This window comes from Columba livia, chromosome 5, assembly GCF_036013475.1.
Source record: "Columba livia isolate bColLiv1 breed racing homer chromosome 5, bColLiv1.pat.W.v2, whole genome shotgun sequence".
In the NCBI taxonomy this organism is placed as follows: Eukaryota; Metazoa; Chordata; class Aves; order Columbiformes; family Columbidae; genus Columba; species Columba livia.
In genome coordinates, this window is record NC_088606.1 from 55,056,488 (window position 1) to 55,068,715 (window position 12,228).

Consider the following 12,228-nt stretch of genomic DNA (forward strand, 5'->3'; position numbering starts at 1 on the left):
AAATTTTAAAAGGCACGCAGCTGCTGAATCATAGCTGTAAATTTGCAGAACTGGCTTTAAATCTGTGGTTTTTAAAAGCATCAAAGGTGGTAGGAAACTCAAATTAGCTGATTTGAGAGTTAGAAGAGTACACAAATTAAAAAAATCAGTATATATAGATGCAAGTTTCCCCAGTTATTTATTTAAAAAAATACGATTTCTTTTCTGTTTCATATAGTACATGGTATTTATTTATTGTGAGTGGAAAATCTTAAAAGGCTGAAATATTTCTAGACATTCTTCCAATTGTGTTTAGGTCTTGATTCTGGAAACAAACATTTAATATGAACAGTGCAATGTTGTTTTTCTGGAGGTGACTGACAAACGTGTTAGACTTGTATTGGGATGACTTGTAGGTTATGGGCATAAGGATTTGCAGGATCAGGACCCTAATTTCAAAGAGGTTTTTGCACATGGATTTGAAGTACATGTGCTACTGCTGAATTTGCTCGACAGACCAGAAAGGCTCTTTCCCTTCGGAGCCCTTATGGTTTATCTGGTCAATGGCTTGCAAGCTAAGAAGGATTTACACATTGGATCAATGATCCATGAAATAAGGGGGATTTCCACAATGTCTGTCAGTGACAAGTTACAGTGTGGCCACACAGTATGCATTTTCAGAATTAATATGTATGCAGAAATATGTAACTGCATAAATGATTATTATGGCATACTGCCTAATGGTCAGGGAAGTATATAAATAATGTATTATGTGTATTAGAGAAAACTTTGTCATTCCTCCATTTCTCTTGTTTGGATTGAAAAATATGTGTGAACATTCTGTATTCTGTGCCAATAGTCTATGTTGTTGTACAAGCATCAACAAAAATTAGAGCCAGTTAACACAAGAGATCTCTCAGTACTAACTACCCTTTCTCTCAAGTCACATCAGTGAATTTTTTCTCTTCTGACCAAGTAGATGTCCCAGGTACTGAAGATCAGCACTTGGCTGGAGTTACAAAACGAGGTCAAATGTCCTTAAATGTCCTCTCACCAGCACCTTCGTGGCTAAGCCATAAGACTGTCAGCTTGAGTGCCTCCTGATGACAACTGCAAAGTTATGACATGGGGAGAGAGGTGTCCTACTGAGTAGGCAGGGCTTGATCAAAAGCCCCTTTGAAGTCAATAGAAAGGTTCCTATTGACTTAAACAGGCTTTGGAATAGACCCTTAATTAGGAGGTACTCAATCAGGCACATAATAAGCTTCTTATTGCCTAGTTATGTACAATGGTAACTTTAGACCTATGACCCTTATGTAGATTGGATGCCTCATCTTCCAGAAGCTCCATACTACAAACTGACCCATTAGCAAGAGCAATGTCCCAGGTCCTTATCCTCAGTTCCTTCTATTGTCTCAAGGGTCTAACCCTAAGACGCAGTGCAGCTCTTCTGCTTTGAGTTTGCCAGCTGGCTCATAGCTTGTATTCCCCATTGTCATACTGTAATGAAGAGGACAGGGACTGCACTGAACAGTAAACCTCAAATTTTGTCCGTAAACCCTGCAAAGTTCTTGGGACTAGTAGCAGACTGAGCATTGCCATGTGGAAACCCAGGGTGTCTGGGTTTGATATATGTCAGTGTGCCCATTTCACTACACTAGCAGGAACATTTTGGTTTTAGTCAGACTTCTTCATTGCAGAGGAGGCTAAATAGTGCAGCCTGGAGCTGCATTACCTTTTGTAAAAAGTCTCCATGGGAACATCATCCAGGGAGGTGAAATGAGCCTGTCTTGGTCTTCTCCCTCTTCTTCAGCACATTTGTTGACTGCTTGGTATGTACAAGAAAGCCTCCAGGGTTACATTGCTATGGAAAGCAAATGTCATTAAGAAAGACAAATGATTCTTACAGAAGACACTTGACAAACAGAGTTTAACTATAGTTTACCTTAAGCAGTATGCAAAGGATCTCTGAATATTCCTTGGAAATAAAAAAGTGCTAGTGCTGGGATGAGCAAGTTATAGGTTGAAGAGAGAACTTGTAGAGTGCCTCACACACCTGTTTTAAAGTCACCTGGATTTCTGTATTCCTGGTTATTCTGTTGAGATTTCTCTTAAAAAGTATTTACTGTTAAGATAATTTTAGTTATGAACTGGCGGGCATGCCATACTACAAGAAACCAAAATCTGTAGTAGGATATCTTGCACCTGTTTTCCAGTAAAGTTTAGTTCCATGACTTTATATTAAAATTTTCCATGACTGCTGGCCGTAGTGTTCTTAATCACGCTGTTAAATAAGTATGAATTTCGAGACAGCTTGGAAGAAGGCAACATATGAAACCATCCTTTCCACAAATTTTCAGTGAGCATTTTTGGTTATGTTCTTTCTGTCTGTGAGGCTTGAGGTTAGGATCAGAAAGAAAACAGAAAATTCCAGAGGTTCATATTGTGCTTTTAACCTCTCTGCTTTTTGTTAGTACTTGTCTTATCAAAGTCTAATTTAGATTCTCAGTTGCTTAGATTCTAAGCAATCTGTGGCAGGTTTTATGTCTTAAATTTTTAACAGACAAGCCGTTTTCACTCTGCTTTCTGGTTATTCAAGGTCAAGACACCCAAAAAGGCTTCATTTTTAAATGGTGAATGTGGAGGGTTTTCTAACAGTCTGATATCTAGAAAGTGTCTTTGTACCACTAGTGTTTTTATTTGAATGCTGAAAAGACCTATATATTTTATTTATTTTTGAAGTACTCAGTCCATGCTGAAGATAATTAAAAAGAAGAGTACGGGCTGGCATTTTCACTTAGGACAGATAAGCAGCATTATTTTTTATGCTTTGGAAAAATAATAGTGATATTTGGTTAAAAAAAAAAACAAACAACACAGTAGTTTTCATATACTAGAAATATTTCCATCAGCCATTCATGTAACACCTTTTTCTCTTCCCAGATCTTTTCCCTGTTGTGTCCTTATTGCAGTAATCATCAAAACCATTTGAAGAGTTTAATTTAGACTGAAACGATTCTCCATAGAATAAACAGAATATCTCACCTGTGAAGGATGATTACATTTTCTAAATTTGTTTAAAAAGGAAGGACCTTCACAATTCACGTGTTCTATTTGCAATTTTTATGGTGGAGAAATCTTACATACTTTAAGAATGAAAATAAAACAGTACTGTATTTGAGTGCTATCAGCAATTTAATCTTTCATGTTGTCGGCACTGAAAGAATAAGGATCAGTGTTTTGATCTGAGCCGTCACCTGGCCGTATATTACTATTCTTTTACTGTGAAAACACTTTTTTTCTGGTTATTTGAATACTCACAATGTGCTGTTTTAAATAAAGGCATTCCAGAAGTCTTTAACAAATTATACATTACAAGACCGTTGTGGTACAGATGTAGGTTAAGACTAGGCAAAATCAGGGCTACCTTGTGAAAAGTTGAGTTTAGAGTTCTGACGCATTTTCCACGTGTGGGTACTTCTCATCCACTTTTGCATACAGCTGAGGCTATTAGCTCGCTGTTTAGGCCACTTGGTTTTGGTGAGTAGTTCATTCAGGTACATCACTTGTGCAAGGCTAATCGAGCGCATTTAAGGATGAAGAGGCAAATTATTCACCCGCACATATTCTCGCTCTCCCTAGCAGCAGCGCTGGTACGGATTTGCTTTGCAAATAGGAGTAGGCTTGCCAGGAACTGTGCAAATGAATTTCCATGGCATTCATGGCAGGAACAGAATCAGAGGATGTACTGGGGTATGTCTCAACTGTCTCTTGCAGCCCATATAGAAGCTGTATGGCTTTGCTAGCTACCGAAGCTATAGGTCCTCAGGTCTGTGGCCCTACAAACCCTGCTACTCCTCCAGACTACCTCAAATGGGGTAGCAGACACGAACAGCTAATCCGTTTATGCAGCAGCATCTGGCTAGTCCAGATTTCCAGTAAGAATGCAGTCTTTCAATAAGATGTCAGTTTGTCTGATTTGTTGAATATCCTATGCTGTTTCCTTCACAATTAATCAGATATTTAGATATTGTATTCGATATATGTGCATGTGTGAAAAGACACATTTCATATATTCTATGTCTGCCCCAATTTGTGCATTTCTATTCTTTTTTTTTTAAGAGGGTGAAAACCTTTGCTAAGGGCCTGAAACAGGCCAAATATGCTACTCTTGCTATTTCTTAAGCCTCTTACATAACCCAGCTGTTTTCTTTAATGCCAGATATACTTCTTTCTCTCTTTATAATAGGTTATATTTTTCTCTCTTTAAAGCTATGTTAAAATTGCATGATTTAATTAATTTATGATTGGTTGGTTGTTCCTTATACTTATTAGCTAGCTTGCAAGCTCAAGGATTTTGTTCAGTATATTTCCAACAGCTCATAAGGTATGACATGTCAACATTTCCAATGCAACAGTAGTTGTGCGTGCTTTTGTTTTTAGGGTTAAACTTGAGACTCTGTAGAACCAGTTTTCAGCAACATCTTTAGGAAATTCAGGGTCATCTCAAGGTGGAGTCTTGCAAAATGAGTGGCTACTTTAAGAGTGGATTTACTTTACAGACTTTTAAATATGTGCTGCTGTTTGGTACAGCTGCGTACATTCTTATTTCAGCTTTCTTCTCCTTGAAAGACTTGGCTATCTCTTTCTCTTGCGTATTCAGGATTCCCTGTGTCCCTGCTTCTCTGCATTGTCTTCTGCCTTTTCACGGGATCAGAGTAATTTTCTTCTGGTCATGTTTGTTCTGTATTAAAAAAAGCACCCAAAAGTCAAAGTGCAGTTTTGAATGCAGTAGTCTGGCCAAATATATATTAGTGTGGCAGGATATCTGTTCGTAAAAAGGGGGGAGAAAAAAATAATGGGAGAAAAAAAGAGACTGAGCTTATAGATTACCGTAGGTTTTTAAAAGTTGAAGAAAGACAAACAATCATGTTCTAATTTTTCTGGAATATCTCTGAATTCAGGAGTGTTTTGTGTGTATCTGGCTAGGTGTGAAAGTAAATATATGTATATAAACATGTTTTATAATTTGAAGTTATATAGTCTGTTCACTAAAATGATACCCCCAAAAGCCATTGGTCTGTCATAGATGACATAGCTTAGCTTTTATATCTTCTGTTCATCAAAAGAATTGATGAAAATTTCAGTCTAGCTGGCAGCCAAGTACCTAGAGAAATAAAGACTGCTGATGCCAGAGCACGAGCAACACAATAATTTGCTAAGACTAGTACGGCTGGCTGTAACCTGATCATATCTGGGTCAACTGATGATATTCTAGATTAGTTTATCATGTGACTGACTTGCAGTTCTAAATTCCAGGAAAATATTTAGACTGAGTTTAGTGAAAACCAGCATATTTAGTTTAATACAGATGTTTTGCAGTCAAACAGTAGCAGAAGTGCTTCCCAATAAGTGCACCGGAAGTTGAGAAACACGGAATAGAATAAACATGTTTTGTTATTGGCAGACTTCAGCTTTTTTTTTACTTGAGGTTTGGAAGAGATGTTATCTTATCTCATATGATTTTATATAATAATTAATTATTAGACAAGGAAGAACTTCAGATGCATTCAGAATTAAACAGAATGGAGAAATTTTTGACCAGACCCTGAAAAAATTATCCTCTGGGCTATACTCTTAAGGATTTATTTCCTTATAATTTCCTTCCTTTTTACTCTTTGCTCCTTTGCTGTTCCTTGCCATTAACTGGCAGGATTGTTTTAATTGTTTTAAGAAGAGGGGATTGTGGACACTTTCGGAGTGTCAGCTTCTGTACGTAAGCCTTGCTGGCTTATTGAGCTTTTCCAGTTCACTGATGCGAGTGCAATCATCGAATGGTTCATATACAGCTCTAATTCCAACTTATTGGGCAGTTATTTCTTGAATGGACTAATTTTACGTATGATTAGTTTTTAATTCTTAAATCAGAACATAAACTGTGTATTATACTACTAGAAAAGTACGTTATAATACATAGGATATAATTAACTTGAAGTGTGAGTTCTGTTGTTCCTGATACGCCAGTGTGCAACCACCGGGGCTTCTGTGGGGACTCCTACTCTGCAGCTGAAAGCAGAATTCATCCTGAAGCAAAAAAGTGATGCAGATTTTTAGAATGTGACAAGAATAACATTACAAGATATATAACTATAGCAAAGCATAAGAAGAAAATTATGTTTCTGTGAAAAGCAGAGTGCAGTTATTTCTGGGCTGATCCTGGTTTCTGATTCACAGTTGTGAAGGCCAAAACATATAGAAATGCATATATTCATGCATGGGGAGGACTTGGTGAATCTCTGCTGGGTCATCTTCTCATTTGGGTAGGTAACAATAAGGCCAGATAATGTCTTGCTCTGTTTATATCCACCAGCTTCTTCTCAGTTTCATTAGAGCACAATTATAGAAAGAACAATGCACTGGGCTCGTGACTAGCTCCTACGATTTGCAAAAACTGTTTGCTTTTCAGAGCTGGCAACTCGGTCTTAATGTGCTCAAGGCATTTGGATCTACTGCTAGGTCATGTCATTGCTTGTACAGAATTTGCATCAAAAATATGCCAGAATGTATCACCTTTTATAAACAGTAAACTGCTAGTTTTACTAGAAAAGGTAAAGCAACGACCTATCATATACGTTTGTTTTCTGTTTTCTTGTTTTTTGTTTTTGTAAAGTGAGATGGGGATGTTAAGATACCTCTTTTTTAATGTAGATGTAAGACCGAATTACTTTGTCTCATAGCAAATGAGACTTCACTGCTTCAGTGAAGTTAACATGAATTAATATGAAATAACACGTTAGTGAATCTGCTCCATTGTGTTTGCCCTTTTCTAGATGCTGTGAAACTTAAACCAAAATATTAATCCCACTGGCCTGAAAGCACCAACATCTTTCCCTGTGAAAGTTTTTCTGATGTTATAGCACTTGCTCAAGATTCTAAGGTGTAAGTTGAATGATTTCTCTCATAATTTAATGCATTTTGATTTGATTGTTCCTTTTGGGGATGGTGTATTATCCTCACATTGTGGTTGTTACACGGCTCTGTGATGATAGTAGTTGAAATAAGCGGGAAACCCCATAATGCTTTTGTAAGGTGACAGTAATCTGATTATCCTTCCTGAAAGTAAATGCTCTTGTTCATTTAACTTGTTGGTAGAAACTTAAGAAAGTCACGCTGTTGTTCAAAAAAGATGAGGATATGACTTGATAACAATTTGCTACTTGCTACAATATTGTTAGCCATGCTAAATTAAAGGAAAAAGAGACTACAGGAAGTAAATAAACTATATTTGTTTTTTAAATCTCTGATGTTAGGAATTCTGCTCTGAGATTTTGTATAAAAACAAGGGTGTAATGTGCGGTTTGGTTTTGCCAGCTTATGAGATATACGCTCCTTGGAGTGTCACCCAATGAGAATGACACTCTATGTAGTCAAATGTTTATTTACTTGCTCATATGTTACATTTAACCTGTCTGACGTCTTGTCTAATAAAGATTAACATGTTTGTGATTCCTCAGATTGCCATATGCACTCGTAGATCTCTTCACTAAATTAACTGTTTCTAATTTCCCACTTTCATTAGTTCCACTCCCTTTTACTATTGTGCAGATATGTTTTTGTGCCATTATATATTTTATCCCTCTCTTATTTGCATCTTATTGTTATAAATTCATTAGACTTCTTTTTTTTTCCAAAATGTTGCAAGTTACTTGTAATAACAACTTCTTTAATTTCCATCCAAATTTCTTATACGTCTTTCCTAATAATTTTTTGGTAAAATTTTGTTCAGTTCTCCATGTCTATAGTTATCTAATTTGTTATTCTTTCACTGTATCAGTCCAATTAATATCTGTGAAAATTTTGATGGGTGCAAATTCATGTCCTGGTAGGATCATTTTGATTTGAAAATGTCTGTTTTCTGGTTTATATACTATTGTGGTAGTTTAAAGCTTTCCATGCCATACAGAGTGCAGCAGCATATTTGTTTGTTGTGAAGCTTGTGGTTGTCACTTGGGATATATTTTCTATGCTGTGCTATTAAAAAAAAAAGCGTCCTTGAATATGGGATGGTTGTAGGTGAGAGACATTAAATGTAAACCTATCCTTAGCATTTCCCAAAGTAAAGGAAATGTCTAGGTTTGAGAATTATCACTTCGGTTGAGCTCCCTGATTTTTTCGTGCTATCCGTACTGTCTTGAGAAAGCTGAGAATAACATTGTTACTGCACAGAAATTTCCACCTTTTGCCACAAATTTTACTGTCAGAAATGATAGAAATAAGTGAATTAAAGGCAATCTGCAAGCGAGACTTATTAATCCTGTTTGGAAGTATGTTCGTTGTTCACATCATGTTTTATTTTATCTGGAACTTGAAAGCTAAGAACCAAAAAGAAGCCTAGTATCATTCAAGAGTAGTTCGTATTCTTGTCTTCTCCCTTTGTTTTTCAGACTCTCCTGCATTTAGAACTGTGCTCATATAATTACTGTATGTGCAGGCACTGAAAAAAATATGGTGGGAGATTCTGATGTGAAATATTCTTGATATTGTTGTTCTACTACAGTGAAATGTCTTTGGTTCCTCTTACTTCCAAGAGTTTAATTTCTGGTGGGTCATTAGTTTGATTTCAGAGCCAGACATCATAAAATAAACAGTCCCAAACTAGAGGCAATTCACTTTACCCGTAACCTGTTAGATAATGCTCTGAATCATCAGCATACAGAGGAAACACAGAGTAACAAACCTAGTAAGAGGTATCTTGTATGTGAAGGTGATTACATTAGCTACAGGTGAAGATGTTCTTTCTTTCTGTTCTGGTAGGACTTCCTAGGATAGAAGTCAGATTCTGGTATGTTTAAGTTTCCTTTTGAGGCCGTGCTTTGGCAAGATGCTGTCTTGTTGCTTATAAAATGACTAAAGTGTCTACCAAATGCAAGTGCCAAGTCAAAATATGTTCTGTATTTTGGTAATTGTGCAGAAAGAACACCAGATGGTTCTGATGATGAAGCGCTTTGGGTGGGATCACCAAGTTTTAATGGATGGCAAACTCTGAAGGCTTAATTACCAGTGTCTCTAGCAGCATACTTTTATCAGAGTGGACAAGTTATTTTCAGACATAGAAAAGAAAGAACCATGTATTTCTTTGCGTGTAGCTGAATAAAACTTACTTAGCTTCTCTGTAGGAGTATCTGAAGCTCAAAATACTTGGGCCTAATAGAGAAGATGCCAAATTATGTTTCCAAAGTGGAAAAACTATATTATGAACAATACTGGTTTTGTTCAAGTAGCTTGATTTTTATTTATTCCCCTCCCCCCCCCAGCATGCTCAGTTTTCACAGTGTATTGTTAATGTGTAATTCTCCTATGATATGAACATATCGTACGTTTTGGATTCAAGTGTATAACAATTATATTTATTTTCCATACGTAGTCTGAGACAGCTCAAGAGTGATCTGTTCTCTTAGAAGATTTTCCCATTGGAAGAATTTGGACAAGCAACTTTCAGAGAGTAGAGAAACTAAAAAACTAAGTAACAGGTCACACAACATGTTTTATAACTCGGGCAATGTTCCTTGATTTGATAAGTCCATACAAGTTTGAAGCATTGATATTCCAATGTTAAAATTTGACTTTTAATTTTAATACCTTCCAGCCAGCCCTAGTAACACAGCAATTTGTGTGCCATAATAATAGAGGACTTTGTATATATGTGAATGAAGTGTTCTTTGTATTTTTTTCTTGCATTTGTATGATACACTTGCTAAATCCTGGTGATGTTAGAGAACCTAGTGATGTTAGTATTTGCCTCAATTTTTTACCTGAGAACAGCGTCACCTTTGTCTGTAACTCTAGTTGTTATTGTCATTGAAATCATTGAAAGTTTCACCATTGACTGTAGTGTGATAGTTGGGTCAGCTTGTTGAAATGCACCTTGGATGAGGCATACTTGAGATAATGAGGCCAAGTCTGGCCTTCACTTTGGCTGGTGTAGGCTTGGAGTCATGGAACTGTGAACTGCTGTGAAGCTTGAGTTTTATAAAATGAAAGAATCCTGCTTCTTATATTGCCATGTAACAGTGAATAATATATATATATCATGTATGGTCAATGGGAGACTCTCTTGTTGGCATTGAGTCACTTTGTACATTTTTTACATAATTATCTCTTCTAATTTTTGTGCATGCACTTAAGCAACTTGTGATTAGTTTGTTGTAAAATCGGAGTCGGCATGATTACAGAGAGGATTCATCTGACTTCTAAGAGTAATGTATTTTTTTATATTTATAACTTTTTAAATATTTTAGTACTATTTTACATGGTCTAGACAGGGATTCTGCTGACTATGATCTTGTTGACTAGAATCTTATTCTCTGATTTTCAAGGAAGTGACTTGCTATTAAGGTGTTGCTAATTGCACAAAAAAAACCCAGTACAGGGTGTCAGGATTAGAAAATTTTGTTGCTTCATCTCCCTCCTAGATCCTCAAATTATGGTTTGAAAGTTCTGCAAACTTTATGTTAGCACTCTTTACAGGGGATCTACTCTGTAATACTCTGTAGTATTTTAAAATATTTATTTTCTTGTACCTTAAAATTTCATCTGGAAACATTATGTAGATGCACAATATATTCTTCTGGTGATTAAAAATAGTAGTGTCTGACTTCTCGGGTATTGATAATTCAGCAAAGTTCTGAGAATTTATATGAGATTCATTAGATCTTTGGGGTGACAGAATAAAGATCTAATCCTAGACCCCTTAAAGTCATTGTTGTTCTACGACACATCAAGTACAGAGTGGTTTTAACCTTGTATTTTAAAAATAGCCGTGCCTTTCTGTGAATTCAGGGGAGATCCTAGGGTTTGATATATTTCTTTGAGGGATCATATTTATTCACACTGAATAGTGTGTCTGCTGATATCTTCAAAATGCTTATCCTCTTAAAACTGCACACTTTTAAGACCCTTTATGGCAATTTGCACAGCACTGAGAACACTGGGATCTTGGACAGCTGTGGCGTGCAGTATCACCCTAATGCCATTAGTTGGAAAGAAAGTGGATTAAGTCATTCATAAGCAAGGAGTAGCCAGCAATAAAAATAACTGAAATTATAAACATGATTATTTGAATGATAACACTGTACAGTTTTTTTAAAGAAGGGAAGCATAAAGATTAAAAACTTTGTCAAGTATGGAAGATCATCTATGAATATTATTTTAGTTCTTGAGAGTGGCATTTGCTAAGATTTCAAACATTTTCTTTTTCCTTGATTTCCCGGAAAGTTTTCTTATAATTTTACATATACTTGATTACTTAACTTTGCACTGCATTCCACCAGGTCCATATGCCATAAAAAGAGGGAAGGGTGGCCTGGAAAAAGAGGAGTTTCTAGCTTGAAGAAACAAAGTATGTCTAGTTAAAGTAAAATAGAGGAACCAGAAAATTTTACAAAACAAAACCCAAAAAAACAAATAAAAACTCCCCCAACAAACAAACAAACACACACCACAAAAAAGAAAACAGCCTGCATAGTTTATAGTTGGCGAGGAGTAGTTATAGCTTGTGCTCTAATGATTTCTGATGGACGTTGCTGTAATGTTCACTCTGGTGTTTGTTAAAAAGAAAACTGAGAAAACACCACCCTAAAATTCCACAGCAATAGCCGCTTCATTTAGCACAAGACAGAAACATATTTGAAGTACTTCTTAAAGAAATATGTTATTCCTTGTATATTTTTCTTTTGTTTAGTTAAACCAGTGATAAGATCTTGTAATGAGATATGTCAGGCTGATGAGTTAATTTGGTAAAATTTTTACGTTTGCTGTCCAGGTTAATGCCAACTTTCTGAGTGTGTGTTTTTTTTTTAATCAATATTCCGTTTACTTTTTTCAAATATCATATACAAAGTGCCTAGTAGCCACTCTTCTAGTAATCAGCTTTTCATTGCTGCCTGTCAGGATCATGCTGAGGGCAGGTGTGGGTAGCCTGAGGCTCAGAGATGTTGAGCAATGCTAGTAAGTGCCTGGAGATATGGTTTTATATGACTATTTCAAGAGGCTAGGAATCACTTTCAGCACGTGAAAAACAAAACCCTTCCCCTAAACTTACCTTTAAATTTATAGCTTAGGACAGTCTGTCCTAAAGTGTAGAGCACCTCTGACTCCAGTTTACTGGAGTCAGCAGTTTACTAATATGTGATCTCTATACATAACACAAAAACCAGGCTATGAACATACAACTGATCCTTATGGACTGAT

At 36.2% G+C, this 12,228-nt stretch overlaps 1 protein-coding gene across 12 annotated transcripts in view; it reads left to right on the forward strand.

Annotated features, from left to right (window-relative positions):
- The window catches only part of SOX6 (SRY-box transcription factor 6), a 384,531-nt gene that overhangs the window by 36,489 nt on the left and 335,814 nt on the right, over window positions 1-12,228 (forward strand). For 5 of the 12 annotated variants that reach the window (XM_065066137.1, XM_065066132.1, XM_065066140.1 and 2 more), the window contains exon 2: window positions 6,810-6,918. The exons of the other annotated variants lie outside the window; for them this stretch is intronic. The gene's annotated coding sequence lies outside the window, so the exon portion shown is untranslated. The remainder of the gene's footprint in view (window positions 1-6,809; window positions 6,919-12,228) is intronic. 12 annotated transcript variants of the gene reach the window in all.